Below are 16,993 nucleotides of genomic sequence, written 5' to 3'. Positions count from 1 at the left end.
CTGCATGGCGTTCCGGTCCGGTGTGGCGTGAGTTTGCACAGTTACGAGGGGAAGCTTTGTTTCTAACTGTGGGCTGTTTTAAACATTCACTATTCTTCTGAATGAAATACAACTAGTTGCTACATGAATGAACAGTGTTCATAGCAAGCAAAATCCTGCAGTTCAACGGTCAATCACTGTTGTAGTACTACATGATGACCATGAGGTGGCCCTCTATGATTAAATAAGTGCAAGACACGATTTTAATTGTGCCCAGTGCAAAAATCAGTTTGTTATGGCTTTTTTATTATTATTATTATCATTTTTTTTTTTTTTATTTTAAACTGAAACACACACGTGCACTCCACAGTTCAGTTAGCATTACGGTAAACACATATAGTGTCATAAATATTGCTGAAAACTGGCATTTAAAATCTATTAAGATCAGTATTTGAAATGATTTAAAATATATGATATTAACACTGTTTTATATGAAGTATTTATTACTTTATTAACATTTCTGATATTACACTTGATTTATTATATTTGATAGTGCTTAATATTAAGCATCTATAAATCAAATATATCTGTGCACAAACTTGGCAATTTCCTACCGAATTTGTTAATCTATATATCGATTCCTGGTGTATGTTTTTCTTTATATTAAGCACTAACCCTGACGTTCCATTGAGAACAAACGAGTATTATTATTAATAAGTATTTAAATGGCCTGTTGATATAAGGTTTTTGTTTATTTATTTATGTTAAAATCAAAGTCCATGTATTGTAAGCACATTTAAATCATATTAGTGTTTATTTAAAAAAAAAGGTTTTTCAACCCCCCCCCCCCCCCCCCCCCCCCCCCCCCCAAAAAAAAAAAAAAAAAACACACCTTTTGGACAAACAGAAGAACAACAACACATACCTAACAATGATGCAATACGTGTTCTTGAACAAAGAGAAAGCTGCACACAGATATTTGGATGGATTCCTCTCACATTCAGCTGCTTTTTTTTTTGTTTGTTTGTTTGTTTGTTTGTTTTTTTTTTTGCACCAAGTCGCTTCTGGGGTTGGGGTCACAAAGACATTGACGGAGTGTTTGTATCAAACCCACCGACGTAAAGAGTATTGATACGGTATAAAGAGTCTGTGTAGAAAGGTGTTTAACAAATTTACACTGTTTTTGTTTGATTGGTCTGTATGATAAGTAGTTTTCATGTCAATAACTTTTTTTTTTTTTTTTTAACTTCTTAAGTGCCTAAAACAAAGATCGAAATAAGTCATAAATAGACTTGCTGAGTAAAGTATTTTAACAGCATCCTCTTATGACTAGTAGAAATGCTCTATTATTTTGCTAAATTTCCTATGTATTTCTGTTATTTTTTTTCATTTTATAAACCTAAAAAAAATAATAATAATTGTAGGACCACCTGACTGTCTAGATTTTATAGAATTGATGGGGGTGGGGGAGTCCAAATGATTCACATGAATAATTTAATTGGTCACATTTATGCAATTTAAAAATTCAATATGTACACTTCCTGGATCTAACGTCACTGAAGGACAGAGGAAATAATGATACGCATTGGAATGTCATTTATTATTCTTCGCTTTTACTGACGTTGCAGATCATTGGGAGGCTGTGTATTCCCATCTATTAATTCGGTTTTGTTCAGTAAGTGCTATGGAAATACAGGAGGCTAATTTGATATTTTAGCAACTAGTTTCTTTCAGAATAATACTCCTCATGGGCAGTTCATGCCTGATCTTCTCATTGTTTGGAGCTGTGTACCGCTAGTTGCTAGGATTTCAGATATTGAACTCTTTTTGGTTCTCAATGACACCTCGGCAGGCTCACGAAAAGAATCACGCAAGTCCTAATTGCCTGACATTATTCCAATGAGCATCATCACTCACCTCCTTAATCATCATAGACACAGCGGCTGAAAATGAATGAGGCACGCAACCCACGACAAAAACATTTCTTTAAGAAATAAAAAAAGCAGGACGTGGAACGCGATCAAAGTGTCTTCCAACAACGTAGCTCAAATTCGTTCTAATTAAAATGGTAACACTGACCGTGCTTTATTCCAGTTTGAAATACTGTTCATTTTGGTATTACCCTTTTTAAATGATCACCACCAATGAATTCATCCAAGAATTGACCCTGCACTTTAATAAACCAAAATATGTCCTGTTAGAGTATATACAATGCTTATGCTTCTACCATTAAATATGCCAGTATGTCTCTTGAGACCCTAACTTGTGCTATGTGGACAACTGAATAATAATTTAATCTCAATACTCCTGAAGTAAAATATTATCCCATATCAACTGAATTATTCCTGCTTTGTCTCAAAGGCTTAGGTAGAGTGAAAAATAATAATAATAAAAAAAAAAGAATTAGCCCTTCATAGTCGTATGTTGTTGAACGTGGTAGAAAATGCAAGCCATCTGTAGTGTTTGACTGGAATGGTTTGTGAGGAAACCTAACCTGCCTTGTCAAAGACGCCAGCTCCATGATTCATTTTTCAACGCCAAAGTTTTCTAGCAGACAGAACGTGCAAAGAAGTAAAATAAAAAAAGAAATAATTATTTCTAGTTCAAATTTTACTTTGACCAAACCGAAATATGGTTGTAATATATATATATATATATATATATATATATATATATATATATATATATATATATATATATATATACACACACACACACACACACACACACACACACACACACACACACAGTATATACAAATATCACCCTTTAAAATGTACTTATTTTAAATGGAAGAGTATGAACTTTTTTTTTTCTTTTTCTAAAGGTGTACAGAAAATGTGTACTGCCTCAAGTCCCCTCACTGGCGGGACGGATCTTTATCATATTACATAAATAATGCAGTGTTCAGTGGTGGCATGAAATTGGATTTCTACAGATTTCTATTGCTTATCAGACAAAATAATTTAAAGCTGACTAGTTCTTGCTTGCTGCACGGAACTCACAAAATCTATATTACTGTTCTAATAACAGTATTCACAGACAATTGCATGCAATTGGTATCCTTCAGTGAGTTCTCAACAGTTCTCAATATGCTGACCAGGGACTGGTGGACTGAAATGCGCAGAAGTGTTAGTGCAATGGTAATATGGCGCTGTATTTACCTGTCATTCACCCACACAACAATTAGTTGATTAGTTATTGTTGGTTTGGCTCCCATTCCCCCAGTGCATCTAGTTGAGTTTATTGAGTTGATTTGGGAGGGCATATCAAGATTAGTTGTGAACCTTAGAAGATGACCTGACTAGGATTGAGAGTATGTGTGTAAATCCCATTATATTAACTGAAATCAACAGTCCTGTGACAGAGATGGAATGACTCTTGGTGATAAATCTTCCTCCCAGTCTGTGAGGGAACTGTGTAATTGGAACAGAGTGTCTGGACTTGATGGCCATACAATTAATTCCTAGGGTTAGAAGGAAGGCGGTCATCTAGAAAGGGGAGCTACGATACACTAAATCATCGACCTGGAAGGGAAACAAAGTGGCAGGAGCAGTTTCACTAGTTAACAAAAGGGTCATGATTGACGATACAAAAGGGGGTGTAGCAAAGTGAGCTGTTCCTTTGTATGGTTAGAGCTGAACCGGAAGGAGGCCGTGTATTGTAATCGTGAGTGTTTTGTTTGTTTTGTCGTGTCTAAAGAATTACTGTTTGTTATTAGACTGCTGAACACGATCCAGAGCTGTTCATTCATTGGAATGCACTTGTATAATTATTAAACCTTAAACCTCCAGTAATATTATATTGGTACACCATGGCTACATTGTATAAAAAAACTGTAAATGTAGTTTTCTTAATTTTACAGACTATATATTCACTGACTGGCACAACACTTAAACACTGCTAAATTAATCTCCTCTGCAACAAGTATTACCCCCCCACCTGTGCCTCTCAGTCAAATTCTATGCAGCATAGACTATGTGTGCCTAGTGGCCCACATGCACATGAAATTCTTATACAGGGCAGTCAAAAGTAAATCAAATGTCTGGAGAAATTCTATAAAAATCAGAGGTTGCAGCTGTCAACAGGCATGATGTCACAGCCAGTGGTAAATAAAAAAAGTGGGTAAACTACACTGTTTCTTAGAGTCTAACAGACAAACAAAAAACAGATACATTGTTTTTGGCCCTCAGCCAACCAGAGCCACCCATACAGTCCATTACCCTTTCAGGTGCTGTTCACGTGTACAGTCACAGACCCGACGGTGCGCTTCACTGAACATTTCTGTGAGCGTCCTTTCGCAGGCTAGGATGAAGGCTATTAGCACCGCCCTGCAGGTCCAGTGTGCCTGACAGAACATTAACAGAACATAAACAACCAATCCTACTCACTCACACACAGACACAGAACACGCCCACACACCCCCTGTTCACACAACAGTTCTAACGGAGAGCCCTCAGCTGTCAGTCTCGCGCCCAGCAACGCAACACAGACGCTCACCGTTAAAATATCTTGCCTTTAACCAAGGATTTGCATATCACAGGAGAGTATAAGTGTGTAAACGCTGTATCCCTTATATGAGAAGAGGGTAAACGCTACATTGCCAAATAAAAAGTGGGTAAACACAGTTTACCTGCATATACCCTCAACTACATCACTGGCCATGCCACATCTGACATCTTAGTAAACTAAGGATTGTTTATTATGAACAAGGCTTAGGGAAGAAAATGGTTTCAGACAAAAAAACAATTCTCTAAAATTAAAAATGTACCTTTAAAAAAAAATCTCTGCCCATTTTAGCTCCAGATTGCCCTGAGCAGAAATGTGAAACCTCTAGATCTGGAGGGAAAACCTTTGATCTGGTAACACTGGTGCAACATGAGCACTGGAACATTAAAACAGGTAGTTGGATTCATGGATACCCATAAGCAAAAAAAACAAAAACATAAACAAAAAATCAGACGCAGTGGCGGAGATATAATTTACAGAAAGCAACAGCTCATTTTTCTTATTTTACAGCTGCTTTCATTTACTGTATTTACTTACTGGAGGAAATGACCTGTCCCTTGTGTATGCAGTTTTCTTTTGACTTAACGTAGATTAATGGGTGACGTCATTGAATAGGTACACACACACTGCAGTGATGGATACGATTTGCCTTCATATATTTTCATCCAAATGGCTCCACACATTATAAAATTGAGATGCTGTGGAAATAGAACTGGACCCATTGGTATAATATGCATTTTTGCCAGATTTACTATATTGTGCACTAGAACAGAGACATACCCATTTTATTGTAAAAGTGACCTTCACTCACTCGCTGCAGAGCCCCAGATGTTACAAAGAGTCAACTGATTACATTTGACAGAGTTTCAATAAAACTCAATCATTTTATACTATTTCCATGCGAAAGAAAAGCACTGCATGTTCACATATAAAAGGCTTAGGTCTTTGAGGACACTGGAAACAGGAAGCCTACAAAAGATAAAAAGAAAAAAGGAATGCGTCGTGCAAAGAAAACGCCTAAAAGATATTTTTCATTTTTTAATTCACCAGCAGACATTTTAATCATTTCTTCGGTATTTGAAGAACCTGCTTCTATACACGTACAACATTACAAATTGCATATTGAACTCAAGAAATCCGGTTTTAATAAAAGGTATTGGACTATTTAAAAGGTATGCGAGTATGGGTGGCTAGCCAAGTTTGCCTAAAGCTGTTTATCAAGTAGAACCATCTTGTAGTTTGTCTCAATTTGAAGTAAATAAGGCAAAGAAGAGCAGACAGAATAAAATTCACCCAAAATCATTTTTTAAAAAAGGCTAGAGAGAAATGGATTACAATCCAATTTGCCTTTTTTTTTGATGCAATCAAGATTTCCAGTTGCTCTTATTATTAACAAATTTTAATAAAAAAAAATAAAAAAATTAAATTAAAATTATATATATATATATATATATAATTACACGCTATATTTGATGTTGCTTACTGAATGTTTAGATGAGGAATAACACATTTGTTCCATGCCATGCAAAGTTCCACTTAGTCAGATAAGGACCAGTGTGTTCCGTTCATTCTGTGTGTAATACTCAACATTAATTAAACTAACTTGGTTGCAAGGAGGTTACTTGCACTTTCAAAGTTCAGGTCAAGCTCCTAAAGGCTTACCCGAAGATTAGTGCTGAAATGTGGCTTTCATTTCCACAACGATTAGGGAATTAGAAACTCAATTGTGTTGTTGTTTATTTTATTATTATTATTATTATTATTATTATTATTATTATATTATTATTATTATTATTATTAAACTTGGCACTTTATTGCTGTCTTAATGAAAAATGATAACTGCATTTCAATTACCAAAAGAACACCTAAATACTTGAATTATAAAACTAACATTTAAAATGAAGCACCTGTAAGAGAAGGGGAAATGAAAAAAAGTTATATTTGCAAAGTCTACACAATATTCTACCATTTTACACAGTCATCTTCTTAATTAACAGATTTCATAGATTGCAACTACTGCAGCTGCATTTGTAACTGATCCAAAAGACAAGCAAGCAAAGATTACAAATTATTTTCAGTGTTTTCAAGCCTCATTCATAAATACAGGAACATGCACCAACAATAGCAATCCGTTATATTTATCATAACACTACATTTTTTTTAATTATCTACACAATTTAAACATTAAAAATCCTATCACATTAAATAACCAGCATTCTTTTTTTTCCTTACCTGAAACAGTGGGGTTAAGACTTTAGCAAATATTTTAATATGTTTTTTTAACAACTTACCGTAAACAGTTCTATTTCCCTGACAAGTGTTCTAATATTTGCCACAGACTCACTGAAGCTTGAATGCCACAACCTGGTCATATTTTCCTGAAAACTTGTTGAGTGTCTGTAAACCCTGTAAATGACAAGTCACAAGTCAGCAGACTGTTTACACAGTAAGTGTAAGCCATAGTTAAGCGAGGTTCAATTTCTGCAAGGTCAGTTGCATGTAAAAACCAAGTGCAGAACAAGCTACAGTATGAACACAACATTCAATGGCACACATTCCAGGTTTTGTTTTTTTGGTTTTTTTAAATGGGGCATCTCGGGGAGAAATGTATACAGAATGTGATCTTCAGCATACTTACCACAGGAGGGTACAGGAGGCCTGAAGGGTGAAATACTGTACCATTCCAAAGTTCTGCAACAAAGTGGGTTTTGCAGCAGATAAGCAAAAAGGCTGTATTTTTGGAGATGTCAGAGGATACTTTTGCGACAGCTCAGCGTGAAGGGAAGATTAATGCTGCCACTCCAAGGGCAAAGAGTGGAACTGTCCAATTAACAGTGAGCGTTCTCAAAATCATGGTGGATGGTCGGGCTAGCCTGCTGGAATCAAATTTAAAAGATTACAAGTTAAAAGCATGACAGGCAGTTTCTTTAACATCAGTAGTTGTAATATTACATTCAATAATGTTATACACAGGTCGTAGAAAATAGGAGATTAAGCTAGTTTGCAATTTGATAACCTTTACTTCCAGTACCAGCATCTCAAAGCATGGATCTAACAAAGTCATCTCTGTGTGACAGTATGGTTCCAGTGCTGTCTCAAGTCCATTATGTATTGCACAAGAAAGCTATTGTTACCCCAAAATACTCAAACTGGATCGCAACGAAAAACAAGCTGTCGGGAACAGTCTGGCCACCTTCTTTAAGTTTTCCCCATCTGGTTTCATAAACTTTGCAAGGAATCATTTCAACCTATGCAACACTGGATCTTTTTGCCTCACCTAAGAAGATCTTTTCTTTCCCAATAGAGTAGGTTATGGGTCTGAGAGTTTGAGGTTAATGTTTCAAAGCCAGTGATAGCAGCAAAGGTGATGGCTTCTTGTTGCGTTGGAAAAGTATATTCAGGACTGCAGTACCTATCAAGAATGAACAGAGAGACTATTCTAAAATCGCTTTGCTGGGAGCTTAATAAATCCAAGGTTTCCGAATTTGGAACGGGTTTGTCTGTCTGGGAGGGTCGCGAATGCGCAGATATGTTAAGCACAGTTTAATCACCTCTAATTCAAATAGGGGTGAAAGCCATTTATATCCAAGTGAAAGCCATCAGGGTATAGAATACAAGGTAATGCACAGAAATACACAGAAAATGCATGACGGTCAATGAAATAAACAGCCAACAGTGTGTGCAGGCTTCAGGAGTCCTGGATATTAAAAGCTCCAGATATACCCTTTAGGACAAAAGGAAAGCCAAACATGTATTCTCCGGCACTGCACTTACTTTAGTGCAACAGATTGGTAATCTAAAGCACTTCTTCAGCCCCCCATAATGGTCAGTGAAAATGGGTAAGGAAGTGGGCAGTGCACCCCTCTACAGCTCCATACTGGAAGGCATCCACTACAAAACCAGTCTCTGTTAAAATTAAGGAAAACAGGGCACGTCAAAGCAAGTCGCTTTAAATGGTAGCACAAACATATATTAATACACAGAGAGACCAAATGTTTAAGAGCAGCGGCACGATTAAGAGCACTAGCCAGTGTGACTACAAGTACTGTAGGTAATCATCTCTGCACAAGTTTTAGTGACCAAGGATTAAAATGCTATTTCCGTGCCCCGGTTTCGAGAGTGGCTGTTGGCCATTCGTTTTCTGCTTAGACAATGAATGTTTTACACTGACTACCCCGTCGCTCTGGGAACAGTACCCCTGATAAATGAGATGCATCTTTGCGGGTGCTTCCTTCCAATACGACACCCCTTTGTTACTTGCACTTTCCTCATTCTCTATTGCACCACTCCACTTTAAGCAATCACTTGAGAAGCCTCTAAATACATCAGTATGTTAATTAACAAGTAATTGAAATTTCACCCTGCACCCCTAATTAGGACCTGGATTTGCATTTGCACTGGGCTAATTGTCTTTGTGTACTCAACAATTACAGAAAGCTCTCAATCAAATGCACTATCTATCTATCTATCTATCTATATATCTATCTATATATATATATATATATATATATATATATATATATATATATATATACACACACACACACACACACACACACACACACAGTGCCTATAGAAAGTCTACACCCCCTTTCAAAATTTTCACCTTTTGTTGCCTTATAGCCTGGAATTAAAAGTTTTTTTTCTTTCATTTATCTACACATAAGAACATAAAAAAGTTTACAAACGAGAGGAGGCCATTCAGCCCATCTTGCTCGTTTGGTTGTTAGTAGCTTATTGATCCCAAAATCTCATCAAGCAGCTTCTTGTAGGATCCCAGGGTGTCAGCTTCAACAACATTACTGGGGGGTTGATTCCAGACCCTCACAATTCTCTGTGTAAAAAAGTGCCTCCTATTTTCTGTTCTGAATGCCCCTTTGTCTAAACTCCATTTGTGACCCCTGGTCCTTGTTTCTTTTTTCAGGCTGAAAAAGTCCCTTGGGTCGATACTGTCAATACCTTTTAGAATTTTGAATGCTTGAATTAGGTCGCCACGTAGCCTTCTTTGTTCAAGACTGAACAGATTCAATTCTTTTAGCCTGTCTGCATATGACATGCCTTTTAAGCCCGGAATAATTCTGGTCGCTCTTCTTTGCACTCTTTCTAGAGCAGCAATATCTTTTTGTAGCGAGGTGACCAGAACTGAACACAATATTCAAGATGAGGTCTTACTAGTGCATTGTACAGTTTTAACATTACTTCCCTTGATTTAAATTCAACACTTTTCACAATGTATCCGAGCATCTTGTTAGCCTTTTTTATAGCTTCCCCACATTGTCTAGATGAAGACATTTCTGAGTCAACAAAAACTCCTAGGTCTTTTTCATAGATTCCTTCTCCAATTTCAGTATCTCCCATATGATATTTATAATGTACATTTTTATTTCCTGCGTGCAGTACCTTACACTTTTCTCTATTAAATGTCATTTGCCATGTGTCTGCCCAGTTCTGAATCTTGTCTAGATCATTTTGAATGACCTTTGCTGCTGCAACAGTGTTTGCCACTCCTCCTACTTTTGTGTCGTCTGCAAATTTAACAAGTTTGCTTACTATACCAGAATCTAAATCATTAATGTAGATTAGGAATAGCAGAGGACCTAATACTGATCCCTGTGGTACACCGCTGGTTACCACACTCCATTCTGAGGTTTTTCCTCTAATCAGTACTTTCTGTTTTCTACATGTTAACCACTCCCTAATCCATGTACATGTGTTTCCTTGAATCCCAACTGCGTTCAGTTTGAGAATTAATCTTTTGTGCGGGACTTTGTCAAAAGCTTTCTGGAAATCTAAATAAATAAACCATGTCATATGCTTTGCAATTATCCATTATCGATGTTGCATCCTCAAAAAAATCAAGCAAGTTAGTTAGACACGATCTCCCTTTCCTAAAACCATGTTGACTGTCTCCCAGGACCCTGTTACCATATAGGTAATTTTCCATTTTGGATCTTATTATAGTTTCCATAAGTTTGCATATAATAGAAGTCAGGCTTACTGGTCTGTAGTTACCTGGTTCAGTTTTTTTTCCCTTTTTGTGGATCGGTATTACGTTTGCAATTTTCCAGTCTGTCGGTACCACCCCTGTGTCAAGAGACTGCTGCATGATCTTGGTTAGCGGTTTGTAAATTACTTCTTTCATTTCTTTGAGTACTACTGGGAGGATCTCATCCGGCCCAGGGGATTTGTTTATTTTAAGAGCTCCTAGTCCCTTTAACACTTCTGCCTCAGTTATGCTAAAGTTATTTAAAACTGGATAGGAACTGGATGACATGTGGGGCATGTTGTCAGTATCTTCCTTTGTAAAAACTTGTGAAAAGTAATCATTTAATATATTTGCTATTTTTTTTTTCTTCATCTACGATTTTGCCATTTGTATCTCTTAAACATTTAATCTCCTCTTTGAATGTTCTCTTGCTGTTGTAATATTGGAAAAACATTTTGGAATTGGTTTTAGCTCCCTTAGCAATGTTCATTTCTATTTCTCTCTTGGCCTTTCTAACTTCCTTTTTGACTTGCGTTTGCAGTTCCATGTACTCTTTCTGCGTACTTTCTTTTTGGTCCTTTTTTAATGCTCTATAAAGTGCCTTTTTTCGCTGAATATTTTTTTTAATTGATCTATTAAACCATTTTGGCAATTTAGTTTTACATTTAGATTTGTCTACTTTAGGGATATAATTGTTTTGCGCCTCTAGTACTACATTTTTGAAGAACAACCATCCTTCTTCTGTGGGTGTTTTCTCTATTTTACTCCAATCTACTTCTGTTAGTCTCTGTTTCATACCTTCATAGTTTGCTTTTCTAAAATTGTAAACCTTAGCTTTAGTCATTACTTTTGGGGATTTAAAAAACACTTCAAATGAGACCATGTTGTGGTCTGAGTTTGCCAGTGGTTCTCTGACCTCTGTTTTAGTTATTCTATCTTCGTTATTTGAAAAGACTAAATCAAGGCATGCCTCCCCTCTAGTGGGTGCCTTCACAAATTGTGTTAGGAAGCAGTCATTTGTCATTTCCACCATTTCTATTTCATCCTTCGCGCTACCCATCGGGTTTTCCCATTTTATTTGGGGGAAGTTGAAATCCCCCATTAGTATGGCTTCTCCTTTGCTACACGCATTTCTAATGTCATTGTATAACAGATTATTGTGCTCACCGTCTGAATCTGGCGGTCTATAGCATGCTTCTATTATTATGCCCTTTGAATTTTTGTCCGTTATTCTTACCCATATTGATTCGGTTTTATTTTCTTTGTCCAGGTTTAACACCTGGGCTTCAAGACTGTTTCTTATGTATAGCGCTACCCCTCCTCCTCTTCTGTCCTGCCTGTCTTTCCTATACAGTGTATACCCACAAATATTATATTCGTCCCCATCACTCTCAGACAACCACGTTTCTGTAACACCTATCACATCATAGTTATCTGTTAGTGCAGTAGCTTCAAGTTCTAGAATTTTGTTTCTGATACTTCTAGCATTTAGATAAATACATTTAATGGTTGTCTTGCCTGAGTTGTTGTTCTTGTTTTGACGCGGTCTCCCTTCTGTTTTTTTGTTGATTTCTCCCCTCTTCCTTTCTAGTTTACTTCCAAGTTAAAAAAATATTCTAGAAATTTGTACAAAATTATTTAAAAATAAAAACTGAAATAGCTTGGTTGGATAAGTGTCCACCCCCCTTGTAATAGTAATCCTAAATTATCTCAGGTGAAAGTTTACCTTTCAGCAGGACAACAACCCAAAGCACACAGCCAAATGTAGGTGTGCAAAGTTGGTAGAGACCTATCCCATTAGACTCACAGCTGCAATTGCTGTCGAAGGTGCTTCCACCAAGTATTCACTCAGGGGGTGGAGACTTATCCAATTATGATCTTTCAGTTTAGTATTTTTAACATATGTTTTTTTTCTCAATAAAAGCTTTTTTCCCCGTAACAGTGTGGAGTATGGTGTGTAGAGAAGTGGAAAAAATCCTCATTTAATGCATGAAACTCTGAGGCACTGACACAACAAAATGTGAAAAAAAGTTCAAGGGGGTGTAAACTTTCTATAGGCACTGTATATAGCAAATAACTTAATGCACAGAATTTCAGTTGATCATTTTCATTGCATATGTACTAGGCATTAATGCAAATTAAACAGCAGTTATTTAAAGCAAAAGCCAAAGAGTGTTTGGCATTATTCAATGTATTAACTGTGCTTTAAATAAATGCCTGGTGTTAAATGGTGCTGGCTTTGGATTTATTGGTGCACAAAATCAATTAGTGTAAACAGCATCTCTGTACTTAAAGCATTTATGTATTCATTCACTCATTACAAAATTTCTGAATACTCTACAAAAAGATCATACAGTAGAAGTAACCCTGCACATACAGTAGTCATTGCTTTACCTTTGTTTAGGCTTTATATACCTTTATTATTTAAATAACCAAGCTCCATTTCTGCTGTTCTCCCTTTCAACAGGGGTCTTCAAAAGCAAGCCTGACCATTTAGATTTTATCATTTTAAATTGACTTTAGACGCGTATCTGGAACGTTCTTGTAGAAAAGGCATTGTCCGGCGGTAGGAGCATCGCCAATTTTTCCATTAGGAGGCTGTGTGGTCCAGTGGTTAAAAAAAACTGGCTTGTAACCAGGAGGTCCCTGGTTCAAATCTCAGCTCAGCCACTGACTCATTGTGTGACCCTGAGCAAGTCACTTAACCTCCTTGTGCTCCGTCTTTTGGGCGAGACCTTCTTGTAAGTGACCCTGCAGCTGATGCATAGTTCACACACCCTAGTCTCGTATCTTGTAAAGCGCTTTGTGATGGTGGTCCACTATGAAAGGTGCTATATAAAGATTATTATTATTATCTTCAGGTTCTTTTGCAGAGCCTCCTTTAACCAACCCTCTTCTCCTTGGTCGGCTTCCCTTTCCTTTTGGGGCGAGTGCTTCATTATTATTAGACCCATCCACAGCTTCCTGTTCTGCAGAATCTCTGATTGAACTTATAGCTTTTCTCTTCCTTTGCCTTGGCTTTCTTTTGCTAAAGTGGACTTCAGAGTTAAATTCACCTGTTGCAGCTTGCATAGTCTTGTTGGGTTGCTTCTCTTTTACCTCTGCCTCCTTCTCTTTCAAGGGCTTCAGTCCAAAAAACACTCGTTACCTATGTCCCGCATTTGAAGACTTGTTTCTTGACAGGAGTAACCTTTTCGGAGCCATGTTTCGACAGTGTGGCGCTTTCAGTTAAAGACCTTTCTTGTTTTATATGAAGTGAATGTAAAACATCAGAATGTAAACTGTTTCTACCACCAGAGCAGGTCAAACAGTTCCTTAAACGCTCTAAAGCTACACTTTGTGGGGAATGAAAGAAGCCACTGCCTTTATCTTAGCATGTAAAGAGTCTACCAAAGTGCTGCTCCTGTCCTGAGTAAAACAATAACTTGTGCCACCTGAATCCACCAAATCCTCTTTTAGGATCTCATTCCAGGTGAAGTCAATTTGTGCAACTGACACTCTGTATTATTGATCCCATAACTGTACTGGCGCTCAGGCTGTGATCTCTCGGACCCGCATGTCTGAACTGTCTGTGTGGAGTGATCCACTTTTATTGCTGTCAATCCCATTTAGTGGAGACTCGTCAAAATAATCAGAAAAAAAGGTCTGTATCACTTAAGTCACTCACAAAAGACTTCTCTGGGACCCTACCAAAGATTGCTTTGTATCCAAATTCTTAGGGGAGCTGGATATCTTTCCAGTTGCTGCTCTGGGAGACTGAGTTTTCTTTGACCTTTTCTTAATCTCAAGAGCAGCAGTGCATTCGGCTTGCTGCCGGCAGTGTTCTCTTGCTGTGAAGTTGGGGAAGCTCGCGTGGGACTGGGATCAATATTTTGGCTATGGCAGGTGGAAGTACTGGCTGGCCAAGTTTTCCTGAGAGGTATTAAAGCTGCACTAGTCTTGGTCACCTGTGGCCCTGCTCTGTGCCAGCAGGAAGTGAGGGTAGCACTTGTTCAGAGCTGCAATGCAGGCCGTCGGGGTACTCTGTAAAAATAAATACAACAATGCAGCATAATACAAGTTAGATATTAGGGTTATTTTAATGCTCAGTATGAAGTGTTCAGACTACTTCATTCACTTGAATCCAGGGATGCTCCATCATTTTATTTACCTGTAAACCAAAGCAACAGCAAAACAATTCATGCTTTAATAAACGCCTGTCCCTGAAATTATAAACTTTATATTTACCAGTGCCAGCATGTCACACACACAGTACACTACCTAAAATCTGCCACATTGTGGAGTAAATATCTGCCAACATAAGCAGTGCTTTGCGGTGAAGTTGAGAGATGAGACTGACTAGAATCTCACTAACTGTTCCAACTGAAACAGCCCTTCTGATCACAGACATAACCATCAAAAGAAAAAAAAAAAACACATATCTGCATATCAAAGGCAAATTTGTGTTTCAAATAAATACGATTTTAAAACACATTTGCGCATAATCTGCAAATTAATCCATCTGTTCCAATAATTGAAACATTTGCACAATAAAGCCTTCCAAATTAAGTGGAAAGATGAATGCCCATTTTTCTTTTTTCTATAAATAACCCAGGGGAGAGGACAGCTTTTAATCTATTTAATTTGTGCTATGCCTAATAAGTCTCCATGGCAATTAAAAGCAAATGGCTTTAGTCAGTATATAAATGGAGTTTGGGGAAAGAAAGACAAGTGTCCAATTGACTCTGTACTGTACTGTGAGCTGTTCAAGCAGCCATTGGCAGCCAACCCCCACTACTGTGTCTTGAGGTGGGTGAGCGATTTGCTGGATTTAGAAATACTCCACCAGGTGTGGTTGTTTGAAGACCCTTTTGTATTTGAATAACCCCCTGCCCATCCTCTGACCTGGGCTTTACTGCTGCATCATGGCACATACAGTACACTCTAATGTCATCTCTGTTCAAAAGTTTACATTACATAAGCCAGACGATTCCGCTTGGTAAATTTCCATTTTATAGAATAGTACTGTACACAAGCTAAAACAAAGATACACAAACAGAATCCATGCTATTCTTATACAGCAATCATGATAACATAAACACAGGAACACACTATCCTAACTGAGAGAGCCAGGGAACACCAGAGCGTTTCACCCTTAGCTGTAAAGAAAACCAAAACCAAGAGAAACGTATGCCAAGCAGTGCACCTCACTTGCTCATGGTCTATGTTTGAAGAGAAAGATTGTGCAGCGGACAGTTTGTCCATTTGACAGCCAGAGCAGCGCCCCCTTGTGGGCCTGTCTGTCCATTTGACAGCCAGGGCAGCGGCCCCTCGTGGGACAGTCTGTCCTTTTGACAGCCAGGGCAGCGCCCCCTCGTGGGACAGTCTGTCCATTTGACAGCCAGGGCAGAGCCCCCTCGTGGGACAGTCTGTCCATTTGACCGCCAGAGCAGCGCCCCCTCGTGGGACAGTCTGTCCATTTGACAGCCAGGGCAGCGCCCCCTCGTGGGACAGTCTGTCCTTTTGACAGCCAGGACAGTGCCCCTCATGGGACAGTCTGTCCATTTGTGGCTGTTTGTTTTTCTGCATTGCTTTGAACTCTCTTGTGTTGTTTAATAGGGGTGCTTGGATTGTGGTGCAGGAAGTAAACATTAGGTGTGGTCTCTTCTTCAAGGCTGCTGGCTTTTGAATTGTCTATTTTTTTTTTCTTGTCTAATTGTCTATAATTCTTTTTTCCTATACTTTGCCTCCTTGTTTTATTACCATCTAGTTTAGCCTTTTCCTTAATTTTTTTTAGTATTGCGTTCAACTATTTCTGGGGGTTTTCTTATAGGCTTGTATTCCCATATGTCATCCTTAGACCTTGTCTGACATGGCAGGTTTTTTTTTTTTCCGTTATTGTTTTTTTATACTGCTCCCTTCATTCCTGGGTTTAATTACAAAATATGACAAGCACTGATCATGCTACATCTTCACGATATGCACATTTTACTTTTTAAACTCAAAACAAAAGTTTCACCAAACAGTAGTAAACAATCATCTTTCTTGCTCGCGTTTATTTTTTTATTTGTATAATGATTCTAATATTTGTTACTACATATTAACCTAGAGTAGGTTGAGTTACTGTTTCCACCGAACACAATATACTAACCTGATGTGTTGTTTATGAAATGTCATGAATCTATAGTACAATTACCTTGCAATATTTTACACTGTACGTTTATGCTGGAAACTAACTGTGTTACATAAAAAAATAATAATAAAACGCCCTTTGATTTTGCCTTGTTCACTGCTGTTTATTGTGTGTATTAAGTTACTTAACCGAAACACAATCTGAATGTATTTAACACATAAGATATAGTTAAACCACTCCATACTGTACACACCGCAAGTAGTAATAAGTAACACAGTTCTCACATTCATTTAAGCATATTCCGTCAAACTTAATTTTATTTATTTATTTAAATTACATATGGGACTTTTTAATCTGTATATTTAAAATATTGAAAAGACATTTAGATTAAAAACTTCCCCATACAT

This window comes from Polyodon spathula, chromosome 10, assembly GCF_017654505.1.
Source record: "Polyodon spathula isolate WHYD16114869_AA chromosome 10, ASM1765450v1, whole genome shotgun sequence".
Classification (NCBI taxonomy): Eukaryota; Metazoa; Chordata; class Actinopteri; order Acipenseriformes; family Polyodontidae; genus Polyodon; species Polyodon spathula.
This window is presented reverse-complemented; position numbering follows the sequence as displayed.